At 34.3% G+C, this 22,354-nt stretch overlaps 1 non-coding gene across 1 annotated transcript; it reads right to left on the minus strand.

Annotated features, from left to right (window-relative positions):
- Window positions 1–15,876: 15,876 nt before the first annotated feature.
- On the minus strand, window positions 15,877–15,983 carry LOC121205920 (small nucleolar RNA R71). The gene has a single exon (XR_005900993.1). It is a non-coding gene; the product is annotated as a small nucleolar RNA R71 (small nucleolar RNA).
- Window positions 15,984–22,354: the final 6,371 nt, after the last annotated feature.

The following is a 22,354-nucleotide window of genomic DNA, read 5'->3' on the forward strand; positions in this document are numbered from 1 at the left end:
TATCAAACGTGAAATCCACTCATTCCAGAATAAAATGTGCAAGCTTGTCAAACAATCAACAATTACTCAAATAGTATCTTTCTTTTTCATAGATAGGGATAATCCTGGTATAAAATTTATGGTAACTTTGTCCTATTTTCATTTTGATATTTTCATTGACTATACCCATTCTAAAAGTATCATCATTATCTTGCTGACACATCCAACATTTAAATACAAATTCAGAAATACCACATTTCATTTCGAGCTATTAATAAATCTTTTTCAAATCATTATGCATTATCATTTCCCAGATAAACAGACATAGTACTACTATGATCATTCATGTAAAATTTTCTATAAAAGTTCCAAATTCTTCAATTATCTTGGAATAACAAAAAATCATCAAATTCAAATCTGCTATCTTGATTCAATAATTATTTCATTCTATACCCTTTTAAGTTGCAACTCATTATCACTTTTCTGAGTTTCATTTTTTTGTCGTAGAAACATTAGTTTAGCTCTATACTCAGTTAAAATTAAGCTATTATCAGACAATCATAATCAATATCCATGGCTTGCAAAGTATACAGAAATTTCCTACTCAGAATATTTGTAACCATATTCGTTCTTTCCAAGTGATATACAATTATCAAATCATAAAATTTCAACGTTTCAAACCATATACACTATCTTAGATTCAAATCTTTTAGCAACATTAGATACTTCAAACTTTTATAATCGGTGAATATAAGACATTTTTCGCCAAACAAGTAATGTTGTCATTTCAATACAAAAACAATAGCTGGAAAACTCTAGATCATGTATCAAGTAATTCTTTTCATGTGGTTTTTAACTGTCTGAAAGTACAAGCTATTACCTTTCCTTACTGCATCAAAACATAATCTAATCCCATTCAATAATACATCTCTATAATAACAAAACTCCTTACCCAATTCAGGCTGAACTAGAATCAACACTTTGATCAACATAGCTTCCAACTGGTCAAAACTTTACTGATATTTATCAATCCATTCAACTCTTACATCTTTTCTGTAATAATTATGTCATCAATGTAGCTATTTCAATTATTAACATTGAAGCTTTAAGTTTTTCCAAAGCCATAACCATCAGATAAATTTAAAACTATAGTGCATTTATATGACTGACATTTCAACCGTACAAATAAAGCAACACTTCAATATCAATAGTGTACCTCGAATTAGAAGAGGGAGAACCAAAAGTGGCCCCTACAATAACCAATGTAGTAATTCAGTTTCTATAATCTGTAATCTCTGTCACCAAATTTCAAGATCGAGTCAATATTTATAACGGTAATAAATGCAATTACCTCCAAATGATGAATATTTTTCACAGATAAACCGTGTTTGAATAATAAAGAGATCGATAATATCTCAGAGAAAATTCAGAAGGGTAATATCACGCATACTCAGTAGAAACAACTATGATAAAGACAATATAACTTGCACATTCGCAATTTCAGGGCTTTAATCAGTAGAAATAGAAAATGATATCATATGAAACTTATCATCAGATCTTATATCAATCATGATAATTAGAAAATCTAAGAAAAATAAAACAATACCGCTCATGAATCAACCAGACTTTCAGTAATTCCATCTATTATAATTAGCCAGCCTTTAATACTGTAAATATTGCATCTGAACATGCAGAATTTCATATGCCTCTAAGAATAACAGAACTTATAGAGTACCCAAAAAAGATTGTTGTAATAGACTCAATTATAATAGCTGTATTCAAATATCTTTATAATTTCATCACCATTCCACTGACTAATGAAGTCATCAATAATCTTACATTATTCAGTTCACTGAAAGAGTCAATTTGAATTTTTTTAGCTAATCCGTTCTGTAAATATCATATATGGATAAGTCAATTAGTCATGAATAATCTTCATCCTTAACAATGACATCATATATTCAGAATAATCTTCAGAAAAATCTGACATCTCTTTTAATATCGTCTTTACTTATTAACCCATTCTCAATTTTAACTACATCATTAATCATTCAATCTTTGAACTCTTCTTTCACACTTACCAACTTAAGCAATAGAAATCTTGTAAATTTCATTGTATAAAACTGTACTAGTGAGGGGTGGAGATCGTAAGCCTCAAAATTTAACTTTCCTATATATACTCATATAACATAACACTTATCATTCTCATGTATTATAAAACATTTATCCATAACTTTTCAAATTCTATTTCATCATGAGTAATATTTTTTTTACTCGGGCACGCGAGTATCACTTTCAGCAGTATCAGAATTAGCTCGATTAGAAAGCATCTCTGTTTATTTGTAAGACAATTTTCATCAGAGTCAGGAGATATCACACTATCATGGGTTATATAATGGTATGTATTTCTAGACTTCACATATGCTACGTTTAGTTTAAAAACTGACTAAATCATAGCTCTGATACCACTAAATGTAACACCTTTAACCCGTATCCGTCGTCGAAATAGGGTTTCAAAATATTACCAAAATTTTCAGAACATTTTCAGATATTTCATGTAAATTACTATTCATTAATCGATATTTATTCATATCATCCCTTGAATGGATCCTCAAGGCCCAATATGACCATAGGAATCGAATTGGGACTTAAACGGATACTTTGAGAATTTTTCGCGAAATTTCAAAATTTTTCAAAGGTGCAAGGCACACACGCCTGTGTGACCCTAAGACATGCCTGTGCCTCAGGCTGTGTTCGAACCCGGGTAACTCTCTGACTTGTGAAATGGCCATGCAACACAGCGGTGTGCTAGGCCATGTAGATAATTAATTCAATTCGAAACTTGGTGCAGGTTTCACATGGCCAAGACATATGCCCGTGTTCTAGGCCGTGTAGCACATACAGCTGAGACACATGCTCGTGCCTCTACCCGTGTGCTCAATTCTGAGCATTCTTTTTCTTAAAATTCAGGGTGCAGGTGACACATGGCCTAACTACATGCCCATGTGCTTGGCTGTGTGTCACACATGGTCTAGGCACACGCCTGTGTGTCTGCCCGTGTGGACAAAATAAAGCCATTTCTAGATTCATTTCTCACCCAAAATCACATCCATGACCTGCACTTGAAACACACATCCAATACCAACCATTCCAAGCATTCAAATTAAACCAAATTCTATCATTCAACATAGCATACCATTACATGCATACATGTTCATAACCTAGCCTTAGTTTAGTCTATATGTTAGACATAATAGATCAACTACTTAACACATATGTAGGTACCATAGTATGCCATTACAAATATATCAAAACAAACCATTACTAGCCATTCCAATGGGCAGATTACAGACATCATTTACATTTACATGCCAATATGACCAATATATCCTATACATGCTATTGTAACCATAACTGCTTTACCATATTGTACTGACATGGGGCGTTGGATAGTGTGAGTGATCTTTACCAAGCTTCCAATACAACAAGCTTCCGATTTACTCTAAAACAGGGAAATAAAACTAAGTAAGCATAAAATGCTTAGTAAGTTTGTATAACATGGTACTTAACTTACCATTCATTCTATTTTAAGGTAACTATATAAGGCATAATCAATCAATTTGACCTCAGGCCCTACATACATTCTCATTGCCCTTGTTAGTCATATATTCCATAATAACATCAAATCATATATGGGCTCAACAACAATCAAGTTTCCAAGCAGATATGCTTTCCACAACATGTATTTATCCAACATGCATAATTCATCTCATTGTTTCAAGTACAATTTCATAATAGTTCATTTTGAGTTTAGATCATTTCATATCAGAACTTTACTCATATTACTTGGAATATCAAGGTCACGGTTAGCAGACTCAAGGTGTACAAGTCTATAATCAAGAATGAACATATATTCATCAAATAAAGTCCATGTACAAATATCATCATCTCGTGTTTTCATATATCATTTGTCATGTATCATTATTTACTTGTATTTCAAAAGAATACATGTAATAACTCATTTTATCATTCAAAACTTCTCATATCTGGAATTGTCACCTGTTGAATTTATTCGGAATATCAATGGATATTCAGGTAGTACACTTGAGGTGTACGAATTAGGGCCCTTCAATTCATGTCTAATGGCACCCATAAGGTACTATATCAGAGAGTACACTCTCGAACCACACATGTATACAACAGGATTACCAGTTCAGGCTAAATCCTTTTTATGACATATGTTCTAATAAGCTTGATCTAGATTACCCGTCTGGGCTAAATCTAATCCATAACATATGCTCGAGAGGACTTATATCAAAATTAACCATCTGGGCTAAATCCTTTCATAAATGCAGTCAATAGGATTACTCGTCCGAGCCAAATTCCGTCAGCAACAAATGCAGGACCTTATTCATTTCAGAAAATTTAATTTTTCCATCGATTCTTCCTGTATTCAAACGGAATTTAACATTTCTCAAGCATTAACAAGCATGTGATTATTTCCTACATCTAAATCAGACATATAATTCAAATAGATACATTCCACATTCATTTCAAGCATATAAGTAACATTTTTATCCTTTACCATTTATCAAGCGCTATTATTGATCGGGCACTTTCGTTTATCAGGTTATAACGAGTATGTGATCATTTCACATATTTATGGCATTTATAAAATTCAAAAATACAACATTAAATTCAAGCATTAAAACATATACAATTTAGTTACACGAACTTACCTCAACGAATGTTCGTGTACATAAATCTACTAATCCGACATTTTCCTCCTTTCCTCGTTCTAGCTTCTAATTTGGTCTATTTGGATCTATACCAGTAAATCTAACATAAATTTATCATATTTCATATTTAGGTGGACTCAATTTATGTCCTAGGCAAAATTACCATTTTGTCCCTAACTTTTTCATAAATTTTAATTTCGTCTCTAGGCTCGTAAAATGAAACTTATGTAATTTACTCACTATGCCAAGCCTAACCAAAATTCCATTACAAAATTTACATCACATGTGTTCTTAAAATTTTAGAATTTTCATCAAATTTCACAACTTTATATTTTAGTCCCTAATCATGTTTTTATCAAAAATCACTTTATAAAAGTTGTTTATCTATCAACAACTTTTGATTTTCTACTATAAATTTCACATTTTCAGCATATACATCCATGAACCATTTTCCATACTTTGATAACTTCTCAAATTAATCCCCCAAATAGATAGATTAGAGAATCCCGATTTCAAAATATCAAAATTACTAAAAATGGGCCAAGGAAACTTACCCAATTTTGCATGAAAGTTTCTTCTCTCTCTCCTAGGGTTTCCATGTATTTTTGGGGAAGAAGATGATAAAATAAAATGATATTTCATTTTTTATCATATTTTAATTAATTAAATATTTTTACTTTCCAATTTTGTCCTTGCCATTTTTCTAAATTTACATGGATGAGTCACCAAAATATCTACATACTTTTTTATTAATGGTCTAATTACCATATAAGGACCTTAAGTTTTGAATTCCATAGCTAGTTGATCCTTCTAGCTATTAGAATCCAAGTTTTGAATTTTATGCGATTTGGTCCTTCCCGTAATTAAACACTTAATCGCTAAAATTTTCTTATCAAAATTTTCACATGACATGTCTCTCATAATATGGACCATATAATAAAATAAAAATAAATTTTATTTTTCAGCTCAGATTTGTAGTCCCGAGATCACTTTTCAGATTTCACCAAAATTGGGTTGTTACATGTTCGATCGCTTACCGTCAAAAGAATGGCAACTACAAAACACTTAGACCGTTGGAGGAACACCCAACCCCTCTTGATCCTTCCCTAAACACAATAGATTAATCATCCAACACATAATACAAATTTAACAATACCACTTTGTAACCCAGAACCCCTAAACCAAACAAACAGCCAAAATACGTGATTAGAGAACTAAAAAGCAGCCTTACCTACCAAGAATGAAGTCGATGAAGCCAAACAAAGGAAAAAAATAAAACCAATGAACAGGAATTTAAGACCGAAAGAGATAAAGAAAAAAGATCAGAGAAAAGAGCAAAAAGGAGTAATTAAAATTTTCCAATTCTTATACTGGTAATGGCGTAAATAATGAATGAAAAAGAAAATAAGGAAATATGGGAAACGTGGGATTGATGGAAATTTGGGATAAAGAAATAAATATAAAATAAAAATATATTTTAGACAAAAACCACTTCCCAACTAACTCAACATTCTAATAACTTATCAGATTTTCCCCAGACATGGTTCGATTAGACCTCAACCACCCCATAATGGACTCGAACAAAAATAGAAAAAATATTGCCAACACGCTCACATAGGATTCTAACATAGGACCCAAGGGTAAGCTAACCCCTTACCACTAAACTCGTAGGCTTTGTCTGTTACAGATTTACCGAAAATAACCCTCAAGCTGGATAAACAGTGATAGGTCTAGGAACAAAAATAATTGAATTTTTCCAAAAGAATGTGACTATAACCAAGGACCTCAAACCCACAATTAAGACACTTAACCATTGAAACAAATACTAATTGATGACAAGATCTAACAAATCATGTATACTAATTTTGGGGCGTTACATAGTGGGTTTCTTTATTTATCAATTCCTTTGCGCAACGAAGGGTTCAAGGATTGGTGGCGGCGATAGTGAAATGGAGGAAGAAATGGCAGCATTGTCTATTGCTGCGGGGGAAGATGAGACTTGATAGATCGATTTGGAAGAAAGATCGAAAGAGGAGGGGGGAAATCTATGTGTAGTGGGTAGTTTCTTGACTACAAGTGTAGTTTAATTCCAAACCATGCATACAACCTTAGCTAATTTATGGCCTCCCCTTGGGGGAGTAACTGTAACACCCCTCACCTATCTCCATCGCTGGATTTAAGTCACGGGGTATTACAATAAAATTTTAAACATTTACATCACTTATAAACAAATATACAATTAGAATTACAAATAATAAAATCATATTCCATTTATAACAAACAAACATTTACGGGCTTTAAAATAAGTTTACGGGGCCCTAAAAATATCTTGGGAACATTCTGGGGTCAATTCAAAACAAAACAAAAAATTAGGAAAAAGTTTAAAATTTTGGAAACAGGGGTCATACGGTCGTGTGGTACAACCCAGACCGTGTAGAAATTCAAAGTTTAGGCACATGGCCGTGTCCCAGCCCTGTGTATATTCAAATTAAGGTAAAACCTATGTGTCGTTGGCCGTGTCTCAGATAATGTGACAAACTATTTCAAGATACACGACAATGTCGTGGGCAGTGTGCCAAACAATGTGAAACCTGCACCTAAAGACAATAAGACATATAACCGTGTGAATAGGCCATGTTTGAAACACGGTCGTGTAGCAGCCCGTGTCCCGAGCCGTGTGTACCACAATTTGCTTAAAAAACAAGGTAAAATTTACACCTAACTTGGCCATCAATCCAAACCCCTAACTAACCTTAAAATATCACTAAATACACCTCAAACAAGTTAAAGCATGCCAAAATATAACAACCTAAATGACCAACCAATGTGCCCTCATTGACATCACATTTCATACATGTAATAATATGCAAAGTCTTCCACTAAAACACCCATATATACACCTAAAAATCAATAAGCATTAATCTTATTTACCACATTAAACCATACAACAATCCAAGCTACTTAACTTATAAAATACACATCCAAAGAGTTAAACTAATAAGACAAACATATGCTCATCCATAATTTATATACAATCATTTGTGTGAGAAGAAAACATAATTCAAAAGTTTGCATAACAACATTAAATACATGTAACCTTCTTTAAGATAAATTATACACCAAAATGACCACTTCTCACAATATTAACATCCTAGGTACATGCCAAAACATAAAAGAGAACATCACCAACATTGAGTTCGGGATTAGCACTAGATACTAAGTCGATAAACAAATATAGGTACCTAACCTTCAATGGATCTTTTATCCATTATCAACATGGATCAATCTGTTATTGGCACTCGGTGCTTGACAGATAAACTGTAATAAAGTTTTACGCCTACCGTTAGTCGGATAAATCGATGATAGGTGTGCCCTGCACTAGTCAGATAAACCGGCAATGTTTTGCACCCAACACTAGCCAGATAAACTGACAATATCAAATGTGTGCCTAGCACCAGTCGGATAATTGACGATGTTTTACATTTCACAATTCAACCATTTGCATAATCATAAATATAATTAAGATATCAAAGTAATAATTAAATTATTTAAAGTAACCAGGTAGAGTTCAAGGGCTATGAACTTACCTTGACTGAAACGGTTACTAAAACAGAGTCAACAAGTAGTCCAAAAATTTAGCTTTTTCCTCGATTTAAATCCAATAGTAGCATCTCTTGAACATGCAATGAAAATCAAACTTGGCCGAAAGCTCACCGTAGCTATGGCTTCATTCGGTTTTGCAGAAAAAAATAAATAGGTTGAAGATGATGATGATATTTCACTTATCATCTTTTATTTTATTTTTAATTTACCTAATTACCAAATTAACCTTTAAAATTAAAGAACATTTCATCAAATGCAAAGCAATGATCATCCACTATAGTTAAATTTGAGAAAATTACTACTTAAGGCTCTTACTTCATGCTTTTTCACTCATTTAATAAGTCTATAGCGATTAACTTTTGCGACTTTTACAATTTAGTAATTTTTCTTTAATTAACTATCTAAACTTTAAAATTTCTTAACCAAATTTAATATGACCCGAATAACACTTCTAAAATATTTAGTAAAATATTTACGAGCTCAGTTTATAAAAACAAGGTCCGATACCTTATTTTTTTAAAACCACTTGACTTTAAGGATTTACCACTGAAAAATGGGCTGTTATAGTAATGATTAGAGATCTTGGGGAAATATTGCTTTTTTCTAGTTCTATTATGAGATTGACATTGATAGATTTTTGGAAGGAAGCCTTTGGTAATTTAATAGTGATTTGTTGATTTTCCACAGATTAGAGGTGGAGGAAGATTCATTGTCTATACCGATTTTTTTATGGATTTTTGGATCCAGGTTCATGATCTTTGGTAAGTTTAATGTTTGAGGGATGGCAAAGCAATTTGGAGATTTCCTAGGGAAATTTTTAGATTATGACGCTTAGTCCATAAATATGGGCTATCGAAACTACATGAGAATCAGGATATGTATTGATGTAAGGAATCCGTTGAAGAGAAAAAATAAGATTTTTTTGGGTAACAAAAGCTACATATATGCTCGGTTCCAATATGAAATCTTATCAGTGTTTTGTTTTCTGTGTGGATGATTGGGACATTCAGAGAGATTTTTCCCAATCAAGATTGTTCACGGAGAAGAAGAAATGGCTTTTGAATAGGATGTTTCAATTAATGTAATTCCAATATGAGAAATAGTGGTTTCAAGTTGTTGGTTACATGAAGAGGGGGAAGGTCCGCAATTTAGTGATTTGGGAAATTCATTCTCTTAGAAGTTGGGTAAACCAAATTCTTGTTAAAATAAATACAAGTGGCAAGATAGCGGGATCTACGAGGGTGAAGGCTGCAGCCCATCGTAGATCCCCAGTGAGCAAAATACTAGATCGGGGTTGCAAATAGAGGTGCTGGGGTTGGAGGCCCCTTGCGGTATGGTACAGGCTGTACACGTGGGATCTGTATAGAAGTTTACTTCCTTTATTTAATGTTGATTAGAATAAGTTGTTTTAACCTTACTGTGTAACTTTTATTTGACTTTGATTAGAATAAGGTTTTAAACCTATAAATAGATGTAATCATCTCTCCTCTTGTATTCATTCGAATTCGACATAATGGATTTTATTCTCCTTTGCTCGTGGCTTTTTCTCGAAAGGGTTTCCATATAAAAATTATGTGTGTTCTATTTTTCTCTGTTTTCTTTATGATACATTGTCTTTATTGATATTATATTTTTCACATATTTGGTAGGGACGAGTGTGGGAAAAAGAACATACAGGGCCTTTTCAGAAATGTTGATTTTATGAGACAAGTTTGTGCAAATTTATGATTGAACATGAGATGAAAAAAATGAGTGTTATTGCAGGGGATGGTGCAAATTTGTTTTGTATGGGAAAAAACACCATTGCTTCATTAATTGGCCACGTCGCGGTGTTGCGACACTGATGGAAGATTGTTTCTTTAGGTGTGTCCTCAAGGTTGTGTTGCTACACCATATGGTTTGAGTCGTGAAATCCTCGACAACTTTCTCATTGTGTATTCTAGCTGCTATGTTGTGACATCCAAGCTCAATGTTGCAACATTAGGAGTAGTCTACTGTCTTTCTGCCTTAAAGTGTCACACCCTTGTATGGTGAGTTGGTTCAGTTTCTGAGACTACACTAACAAAGACTGCTAAGTCACGAGACTTCGACTGGATAAAGTCAGTAACTTCGTGTCTAAGTACTTCGTAGAACTTCGCCAATACTGCGGAGTTCCACTATGCAAAGTGGCGAGTTCTTGGTTGTGGCGAGAACCTTATTAGCCAGACTTTCCTGCTAATAAGTCTGCCACTCGTTGTTTTGTGTCATTGTTAATGTTAGGGTGGTAGTTAGTAGGACACATTTAAATATTCTAGCATCCTAGTAGAGGTAGCATGTTAATAATTAGGACACGTAGAATGCTTCGTAATATGTGATTAATTAGTGGAAGCGTGTGAGAATGAGTAATGATTAAAGTTAATTCTGAGTGGGATTTGGATGTGAGTTTTCTATAAATAGGATAGCCTGGTAGCGGAAAGAAGACTTTTATTTCATCTTCTCTACTAGTATTTGTTATCATCAAAGAAAACCAAAGGAGTTTTTCATCGTTAATGAAGGTGCTGTCTGTTAAGCTTAAAAGAGCTTTTGTCCTTTTTGTCGGCTGGTAAAGGCATCTGGTCAGTTCCTTCATACCTTGTAACACCTCTCACCCGTATTCATTACTGGAATAGGGTTACGGAGCATTACTGGACTTACAACACATTAAACATATTTTTCCCGTACATTTAATCATCATTCAATCTCAATCAATTTGTCCTTAATACGAGCCTACAAGGCTCTAAACATGTATTGGGAGTGGTTCGGGACTAAATTGATAGCTCGAGGAATTTTTACGAAACTTAAAAATTTTTTCCTCAAAACAGGGAACACACGACCGTATGGCCAAGCCGTGTGTCTCACACGACCACTAGACATGCCTGTGTCACAGGCTATGTGGGCATTCGAAATGGGAGCACATGGCCGTGTCCCAGCCTATGTAACTTTCTGACTTGGTCACACGGCCAACACACACGCCTGTGTGACTAGCTCGTGCGCCCTAAAAAAGGCTCTACACGCTCGTGTACTAGGCCGTGTGCTAGGTCGTGCCAAACCTGTAGGATATACTGACTTATGCCACATGGCCAAGTCACACGCCTGTGTGTGAGGTCATGTGGAGCATACTGACATGATTTTAATTTCAACATCAGGGGATAGACGGCAGTGTAACATAACTGTGTGTTACACACGACCGAGACACACGCCCGTGTGAACAAAAATAGGCTATTTATCAAGCCATTTTGCCACCCCAAATTGCACACACCTACACAAACCAATTGGTACATTTTTATAGCATATATAGATATCCAAATTAACCACAACTAAGACTAAAATGTACCATTTCAATATCAACAACTAACATACTTTTAATACCATACTTTTCCTACTCAAATCATGCCAATTAACATTTCCAAAGCCTTCATATTTATACCATATCAACTAAGAATTTCTTAGCCTAAAATCACAAGCACAAACATTCTCAAATTTTCAACCATTAGCAATCATGAAAGTTGCATTCAACAAGCCATTCCCAATCAAACATGAACCACATCACTAAGAGGCATAAATACTTATATATATACATCACATAATTGCCAAAATAAGCCAACTTACATGGCTAACACAAAACCAAACACTTAATATTTACAAGCCAACACAAATGACCAAAATCATGTTAAAAATACCAAAATGACTCACAGTCCCTAAACGTGCCAGATACTTAAAATACAAAAGTTCATAGGTACCGAGTGATAGATGGATAGTGTGACGATGACTCGACGATCCCCGAATCTGAGCTAGCTTTGAATTCACTATAAAACATAGAAAAATAAATGATGTAAGCTATAAAGCTTAGTAAGCTCGTATGACATAAATTCGATATAATCATAAACACATAATTGAACAATTGATCATAAGTATAAGAATTCACATCAACTAACAAACCTCTCAATTACTCATTCAAAAAACTATATACTTTCTTTCCCATTTCTTCTATTCAAAGCTAATATGGTTTATGCACATACCTATACCATCTTGTACATATGGTTTATGCACATACCTATACCATTTTGTACCAACCCTATACATATTCTCGTCTTTCTTTTATGTAACAGCCCGATTTAGACCCTAATCGAAACGGTCATTTCGGGACCACGAATTGGAGTCTGAAAAATATTTAAAAATTATTTTTTGTTTATCTTGTGTGAATTTATATCTGTGAAATTTTCGTGATTTAATTTTGTCGTTTGAGTGTCCGATTAAATAAAAGGACTTAATCGTGTAAATTAAAAATTGGGTAGTTTAATCTATAAGGGCCAAAATGCTATTGGCTTTTAAAATGGAAGCCTTGATGTTGCAATTAGCCATAAATTATTAAGTGCACGGAAATAGGTTATATTATAAGGTTTTGATATGTATTAAATAAGGTTACTTTAATAAATTAATATTATAAACTTTTATAATATAATATATATCATAAAAGTAAAATAAGAAGCCAAATTCATATTATTTTCTTTGACAGAAACCAAAATAAGAAAGAAAAAAGAGAAAAGAAAACCTAGTTCGGCCATTCTCAAGCTCAATCAAGGAAAGTGCTTAGCTCGATTTTTGATAATTTCTACGTTTTTGATATCGTTGCTTAGTAATCTTCCAGACCAATGCTTTAATTTTTTATTTTGATGAATATTTTAAGTTGTGTCATTGTTAAGAGCTTGTGATTTTTGTTGTTTGATGATGAAATATGAATATTATGTTTTAGATTAACATATTTTATATTGGAGTTTTTGATGATTTTGAGTAATTAAGACTAAATCAAAATAATAATAATTTGAGGGACTAAAATGTGAAATAAATGAAAAATATGGGCTTGTATGAACACTAGGAGTATTCGGCCAAACATGGGTATCTTGAAATTTTGAATATTTTGTGTTTTATGCAATAGGGACTAAATTGTAAAAAGTGTAAATGTCAGGGTAAAATGGTAATTTTCCCATTTATGTGTTTTTGGACTAAATTGAATGAAAATATATTTGAGTGAGATTAATTTCAATATGTTTGGATCAAGAATCATAAAAATCAGATTTGGATCGGGGGAAAACGAAAGTCGTCGACTAGCTATCCCGTTCCGTTTTATATTGTCCGAGGTAAGTTTATAAGTAAGTAGAAGTTGTTAAATTTCAATATATGTGATTAATAGATAGTTATATTTATTAAAAGTAAATTACAAATCGATATTGAAAATGGAAATAATCTATGTTTGATAATAAGTGATGAATAAGTTTAATATTAAAGGTGATGACATGAATTATATATGTTAAAATGTTGGTTATTTGTATATTAATTACAAGTCTATATTCGGATAAATGAAATATGTAAGTGACATTTAAATGTGAATCATGATTAACTGTGTCTATATATATATATGTTAAAATGTTGGTTATTTGTATATTAATTACAAGTCTATATTCGGATAAATGAAATATGTAAGTGACATTTAAATGTGAATCATGATTAACTGTGTCTATATATATATTCGATTATTTAATGATAATGTGATTTTGGTTATGAATGATAATTTTGCTAATGAACTTATGTACAATTTGGTCTATTTTAAAGTTGATACCTGGAAGTATATGTGGCATCGATATGTGACTCGGATATATATGTACGAGTAAGTCCACGTTTAATATGTCGGCATCAATATGTGACTACGATATATTTATGTGCGAGTAAGACCACGTTTAATACATTGGCATTGATATGTGACTCCGATATATGTATGTGGGTAAGACCACGATTAATACATTGGCATCGATATATGACTCCGATATATGTGTACAAATAAGACCCCGTCTGAGGCAGTGGCATTGATATGTGATTACATGTAAGACCACGTCTGGGACGTTGGCAATGTACGGTATATGTGATTATCCGAGTGTCCTATCCAATTCTGAATGGTTCAACAGGCAATATTAAGTTAAGATCGAATGAAAACTCAAGTTAAAAGGTTCAGGTATGTATTCATACTAAGTTATGAAATTATGGTAAGTTAGATACTTGAATCAGTGATATAAATGTTATTTGTCATTGTGAATTACATATATGCTTATGTAAAAGTATACATTCGGTTTAACAATGTATTCATGATGCAAATAAAAGTATATGTGTATATGAAAATTATAATTGGTTAACTGTTTAGTATATGCGATCTTGTAAATGTGATTTACGTATATTCGTATATGAATGAGTATATTCGGCCAAGGGTTTATATGTGACCTTAGAAGTGAAAAAAAAATAATTATGATATTAATTACTTGTGTATTTATTCTATTTAGATTTGATGCATAGTAATATGTTTGAGAAATGCATATTTTTGCAAGTTTGAAAATGTAAACAAATATAATATAATGATTCCATTTTACTATAGTGAAATATAAATGTTATTGAGTTACTTAATTGCTTATGACTTACTAAGCTATGAAAGCTTACTGATAAACTGTAATTTATACATATTTTTATCTCATGATTAGCCCATTTATGAATGGTTTCTCCTTAGATTTGGTGAATTCGATGCTCCTAATCCTTTAATTCGTGTTTTATACTTAGGAGAGCATAATAGAGTAAAAAGAGCGAGAAACGGGCCAAAAAACGGAGAAAATGGACCCACATGGGAAATCAACATGGTTCCTTTGGGTTCGACAATCCGGTTTTGCTGCTCTATACTACTGTTTGATAGGTACACTTGCCTTAATCATGATAATAAGTTAGTCTTAAGAACGATTCATTCATAAATCTTTAAAACCTGTCACGAATATCACGTATCAAGTTTTTGGCGCCGTTGCTGGGGAACTAGGATATTAGGAACACTCTATATTTATTGCTTTAGTCATTTTACTTTTATTGTAATTTAAATTTTTATTTTCTTTTCTAATTCTTCATTTATTTTCTTTTGACAGGTTTTTCTAATTTCTGACCAGAAGAAACCTATTAAGACCATTACTGTTTGATAGTGTGATTGATCGCACAGTTTACAAAAAACCGAAGAGAAATAAGGTAAAGCTTATGATACATAGAGGAAGAGCAAGAGGGCGACACTTCAACCACAACCAAGGAGATGGCTAAAAACCAAGAAAATCTGCTACCTCCTGCGATTGTTGTTAATCAGAATCCTGCTTCGTGCACTATGTATGATTATGCTAAACCTTCTTTAACAGGAACTGAATCGAGCATAGTTAGACCTACTGTAGCTGCAAATACTTTTGAATTGAAACCTAACACAATTCAAATGATACAGTAATTTGCTCAGTTTAATGGTTTGCAGGACGAAGATCCCAACGCTCACTTGGCAAACTTTTTGGAACTATGTGATACATTTAAAATTAATGGTGTTTCTGATGACACCATTCACCTTCAGTTATTCCCTTTTTCATTGAGAAACAAAGCTAAACAGTGGTTAAATTCGTTACCACGGGGGTCAATCACTACTTGGGAACAAATGACCGAAACGTTTTTATTAAAATATTTTTCACCGGCTAAAACGGCTAAATTACGCAATGATATCTCTTCTTTTGTGCAGATGGATTTAGAAACATTCTACGATATATGGGAGAGATACAAGGACCTCTTGAGAATATGCCCTCACCATGGGTTACCACTTTGGCTATAGGTTCAAACCTTTCATAATGGCCTGAATCCTTCGACTCGACAAATGGTTTACACAGCTGCTAGTGGAACCATCAATAATAAGACACCTGAAGATGCCTATAAATTTATAGAGGAGATGTCACTGAATAACTATCAGTGGCAAGTCATGAGGACAAAGCCAATGAAAACAGCCGGCGTTTATAACGTCGATTCGGTCACCATGCTCTCTAATCAGGTAGAACTCTTGAATAAAAAAATTTGATGGTTTTCTTAGTTCTTCATAGGTTCACCCAGTATTGCAGTGCGAAGCAAGTGGAGGTGGATCAAGCAATTTAGAATACCCAACCTATGGCCACAACATGGAGAACGAGCAGTTAAATTACTTGGGTAATAATCCTCGATCTCAAAATAATCCTTATAGTAATACTTACAATGCAGGTTGGAGGAACCACCCAAATTTCTCAAGGGGAGGCTAAGGGAATCAGAGACCACCACCTCAAGGCTTCCAACAACCACCCTATCAATAAGAGAAAAAGCTGAACCTTGAGGAGACACTAACAAAATTCATCTCAGTGTCAGAAACTCATTTTCAGAACACTGAGCTAGCACTTAAAAATCAACAAGTGTCAATCCAAGGGCTCGAAACTTAGATAGGTCAGCTCGCTAAATTGATATCCGAATGACCACAGGGTAGCCTGCCAAGTAACACTAAATTTAACCCAATTGAGCAAATCAATGCAATTACCATTCAAGATGAGGAAGGGTTAGTTGCACCTGAACCAGAGCAGAGGTAGGAAACTGTGGTAAGTAAAGGTAAGGGTGAGGTGGACCACAATGACCAGAAAATGGTAAGTAAAGAGTACAAACCACAGGAGACATACCCCAATGTGAAAAGGAAAGACCGTACAGATAAACAATTTGGTAAATTCCTTAAACTATTAAAGAAATTACATATTAACTTACTGTTTATCGAAGCTCTCTCGCAGATGCCAAACGCAGTCAAATTTTTAAGGGAGCTTTTAACAAACAAACGAAAGTTGGATGAGGTGTCACATGTGGATTTGAATACAGTTTGCTCAGCCATATTAAAGAATAAGCTACCCACTAAATTGAAAGATCCAAGGAGTTTTATGATTCCTTGTTTAATTGGTAGTTTAGATGTCCATAATGCATTGGCTGACTTAGGGGCAAGCATTAATTTTATGCCTTATAAAATGTTTAAATAGCTAGGTCTTGGGAAACCCAAACAAACTAGGATGAGCATTCAATTGGCTGATAAAACCATTAGATTTCCAAGGGGTATCATTGAAGATGTTCTTGTTAAGATCGATAAATTTATCTAGCCAGTAGACTTTGTTATTCTAGATATGGAAAAGGACAGTAATGGACCTTTGATTTCAGGACGACCCATTTTAGCGACTGCTAGAACCATTATTGATGTTGGTACAGGTGAACTTACACTTCGTGAGGGAGACGAAACAATCACCCTTCAAGCTCGTAATTCGAGTAACACATCAAAAATCAAAGGTGGTTGTATAAATCATTCTACTAGTACTGATCATGTGGTGAAACCTTCTATGCAGGAAATAGTTTTGAAGAATGCATATGAGTCGTGTTCAAACAACAACAAAGGACCTATCTATGAAGAATGAAGGCTACAAATTGAAGAGGTAGATGAATGGCGGACACAGAAATCGAGAACACCCGATAAAGTGAAATTGAGCCAGGACAAGCTCAATACCTCACCAAATCAACTTAAGGTTGGAGACAAAGTACTACTAGATACAGCAGATCCTTGCATTGCCACTCTTGAACCTAATGAAGATATTCCCCTTACAGTACTCAGTATTTTCCCATATGGTACAGTTGAGGTAATTTATCCCAAATTCGGCACATTTAAGGTAAACAATACCCGTCTTAAACCTTATGTTGATAAAGTTGATAGCAGGGATGAGGAGTGTAAACTCCTTGCACCACCTTGACCATGCAGAAGAGAGGTAAGTCCAGCTTAAGACTATAAATAAGCGCTTCTCGGGAGGCAACCTGAGCACTAATAGTAATGATTTATTTAAGTTTTAGCTTTTAACATTTAACATACTAACCAAATAATGGAACGGAGGCTTTCTAAAGACCACACGGCCAGACACACGGGCATGCATTAAGCCATGTGAAAACAAGAAAAAAAATTTTCCCCAACACGGGAAACTATAAGTCTCCACGTCCGTGCGACATGGCCGTGGGTGAACTTGCCAAAACAACACGGGAGTGCGACATGCCCGTGCCCATCACCCGTGGGTGAACCTGTCAAATGAACACGGGTGTGGACCTATGTACACGGGCATGGGAGAAGCAAACGAAGCAAGACACGGCCGTGTGACACAGCCGTGTGCACCCACACGCCCAAAGAACATGGACATGAGTCGAATGTCAGACGCGCCCAAATTCAAAATTCACGAAACACACGAGCAAAAATTAGGCACACGGGCGCGTCCCACGGCCATGTGCCCCAAAATCTATATAAACCCCTTACTATTCATCATCTCCCTCCCCAAAAATCCCTAACCCTAGCCGCTGCAACTTCACATGCCCTACCCTCCAAGCCCATGCGCCGCCTCCAACACCGATTCCGATGCCCCAAGCTCCTTCCATTTGCGTTTTTTACTCTTTTATCTCTATTTTTTCTTCAAATATATTGCTTATTTCATGATTTCTCTGCTCTATTGAACTATTTTGAATGAATATTCATAGTTAGAATATTAAAATACTCATGTTTATTTTATAAAAAAAATTGTCATTTTAGTTACTACATTATGCTATACTCTTTCATTTTTCCTTGTTTCCATGAAATTTATGCTTACCCACATGCATTCATTCATATTCCTGTTGCATTATTCCTATAATCCTATAACTTGATATATTTAGTTGTTTTAGTTTGTATCATCTAGTACAAAAATCTCATGAAATATTCATATTTAGTCTTGATTTGCCATACTATTCTTGGGGCATATTGGTTACACTTCAATTTTTGTTCACTGTAGATATACTATGTCATCCTCACGAGAAAAGAAAATCGCTGTCCCCTCTTCGAAGAAGAGAAAAGGAGCAGCATCATCCTCAGGTCCTACCACGGAGATTAGGCACCCGTTCCTCCAGGAGGAATTATATCAGATATTACGGGCCCGACCCCTAGGTGTGGGCCGCTGCATTGACTGGGCCGCACTAGAATAGATTCATTTGGCTGATGCGGTCCGAGCCCTCCTAGCGATTTGAGTAGCAATGTTTTCAGCGTTTTGATCATATTGATGCGACTCTACATCAGATTTGTCAGCACTTCCACATCTCATCGCCACCACCACCTCGCGAACCATTCGGCGAGGACGATGTTTAAAAACTTTTTATTTTTATTTTATTTTCACTTTTATCTTTTTAGTTTTTATAATTTTTATTGAATAATTTATAGTTTGGCTATTTCATTACGAGTAATTATGCTTCATTATATTCCCTAAAAAGTTCTTGATTCTATCACAGTTATAAAGAGCCCTAACACTCATCATCGCATAAGAACCAAAAACTTTAGTGGGGAAGGTTCTCCATGATGCCATGTCCTGCTCGACCATGACCATAGCCACCACCAGATATAATATCCTTTTGGCGCAGGACTTATGGACTAATGAACCTCTACCACCATCGAAGTATCCTCCTCCACTCTCATCATTGCCTTGGCCGATTATTCTCCATAACTCCAATTCAAGGAGTCTATTTATCATTTGGGAAGTTTCACTTCTCTTCCTATCTTATGATTATATATCTATCTTTTTCAATATATATATCTTTGTACATTGAGGGCAATGTACATCTTAAGTGTGGGGGGTCTTTTATATCATCATTAGAAATCCCTGAATTTTGTCTTATTCTCACATGAATCACTCATATCACTATTAGAATGAATTTTAATTAATTTATGATTTTTACTGATATGTCTTGAATTAAAACATAAGCAATTATGCATTGATTGTTTAAACTTTAAGACCTTAGGGAATCAAGCATGATGAGTTGATTTTTAAAGAATTAAAAACTTTTAGGTTGTTTCCCTAAGTTTAGGTATTATCTTGCGTTGAAATTCATAAGTTTAAACATCAAAAACCCATAATTTTTGTGAGATATTGAGCCTTTAGAGCATATTTTATTCCTTTCATGCTCACTTTCATTATGAATGCATCAGTTTTGATTTGTCAAGATGATAAAGGCACTTAGGTCTAATCCACTCACACTACAAAGGCCTACCTCCATAATTAACCCTTAGTGAACCCCTTTTGAGCCTAATAAACCATTAATTGATTTACCCTCAATATTAACCCATAACCTATTATTGTTGAAATCCCCTAATTTGATCCCTATTTTTGTCTAAATATTTGACTTATTCTTAACAAAAATACTTACATACATATTAATAGTAATTCGTCATTTTTTGAGCTCTAGTGTTAATTCCATATTCTAAGAAGAAGCTCACTTGTATTCAACTGATGACTAGTTATTTTTCTAGCTAGGTAATTTTTCAATTCAATCTCGATTCTCATATCTTCTTTCAGCTTGTGACCATACCTCCTAACCAAAGCCACGTTACAACCCTCTAAAAGATCCTTTTGATTGATGTATCAGCTCAATATATAGTAGTGGAGATTTGATTTTCAAGCAAGCCTATGGCAATAGCTTTTCATATTGACTAATGAGTGCTTTAATTGATGTCCTTAAACACCTTGAGTGATTTGAGTGAATCTTTAGTGAGGATGTTAAACTCTGTTATATTTTGATCAAAGGTAATCACTTAGGTGAGGGGAGAGACCTATGTTTTCGTGAAAATGCTCAACTTGGAATGTTTGAAACTTTGATGTATTTTTAGTTAAATTTTCGATGTATGAGTACTTCTGGATTATTTTGAGATATTATTGATAGGGACTACAAATTCAGAAGAATTTATTTTGATTATGAGTTGAGGATTTTTTCTTGAGGACAAGCAAATGCTTAAGTGTGGGGGTATTTGATAACCTGTAATTTAAACATATTTTTATCCCATGCTTAGCTCATTTATGAATGGTTTCTCCTTAGATTTGGTGAATTAGATGCTCCTAATCCTTTAATTTCATGTTTTATACTTAGGAGAGCATAGGAGAGTAAAAAGAGCGAGAAACGGGCCGAAAATGGAGAAAATGAACCCACAAGGGAAATCAACACAACCTGGACTTCCTCACACGGGCGTGTCACACGGTCGTGTCCATTTGGCAGGATTGAAGCAGAAATTACACGGGTAAACTACACACCCATGCCTATTCAACAGCCTTGACCACGGGCTGGAGTAATCGCACACGGGCGTGTCTGTGCCGAGCCCAAGTATAGTCCTATTCGGAAAAGGCCAATTTTTAGGGCTCTTAGGCATCCAAAAGCCTATTTAAACACCTAAGGAGGCACTTAAGAGGGGGATGCAGAGTAAGAAGCAATGAATTACTCAAGCAAAGCCGATTGATCCATCTCAGAAGCCGGATTCATCATCAAGACTGAAGATCTCCCTTCAAGTTCCTTCAGGAGTTTTGGGTTTTCTTATGTTTTGTTATCTTTATGCTTTTGAGATGTTTTCGTTCATAAGTATGAACTAAACCCCCTAAATACCTAAGGGGAACGAAACCTAAGACGGATCTTGTTATTATTATATGAATTGTATGATAAATATTTGACTTGTTCTTAATTATGTGTTCTTAATTCTTATTTTGATATTCTAGGATATTGATTCAAGTTAAGCTCTTATTTAGAGGAGGAATAGACCCTGTTTAAGAGTAAATATGTCATAATTAAGAGGAGTTGATTACACGCCTAGAGATAGGGTGATAAGATTTTATCGAATTAGGGTGAAACCTAATAAAGGAATCCATAGATCGAGTTAATGCAATTCTAGGGTGTTAATTAGAAAAAGGTTTCAATTATTCAACCTAGGGTTAGACGTTATTAGTCTCGAGAGAGATAATAATATAACTTAGGGATTTCTACGGATCAAGTCAAATGAATAAATCGTCTGATTCAGAGTCAAATAACAAGTGAAGTCTAGGTGGATTTTTCCTTAGGTATTGTCTTAATCAATCGAATTTTCCCAAAAGTATTTTCCCAAATTTTCTTTCTGTGCATTCTTAGTTTAGTAATTAGTTTAGATAACCAAACCTCTTAATTTTTAGGCTAGATAATAACAAGGAAGTAAATACTAGTACTCGTGGTTCCTTTGGGTTTGACAATCCAGTCATGGTGAACTATACTACTGTTCGATAGGTACACTTGCCTTAATCGTGATAATAAGTTAGTCCCCAGAACGATTCATTCATAAATCTTTAAAA

Source organism: Gossypium hirsutum, chromosome A08 (genome assembly GCF_007990345.1).
Source record: "Gossypium hirsutum isolate 1008001.06 chromosome A08, Gossypium_hirsutum_v2.1, whole genome shotgun sequence".
Lineage (NCBI taxonomy): Eukaryota > Viridiplantae > Streptophyta > Magnoliopsida > Malvales > Malvaceae > Gossypium > Gossypium hirsutum.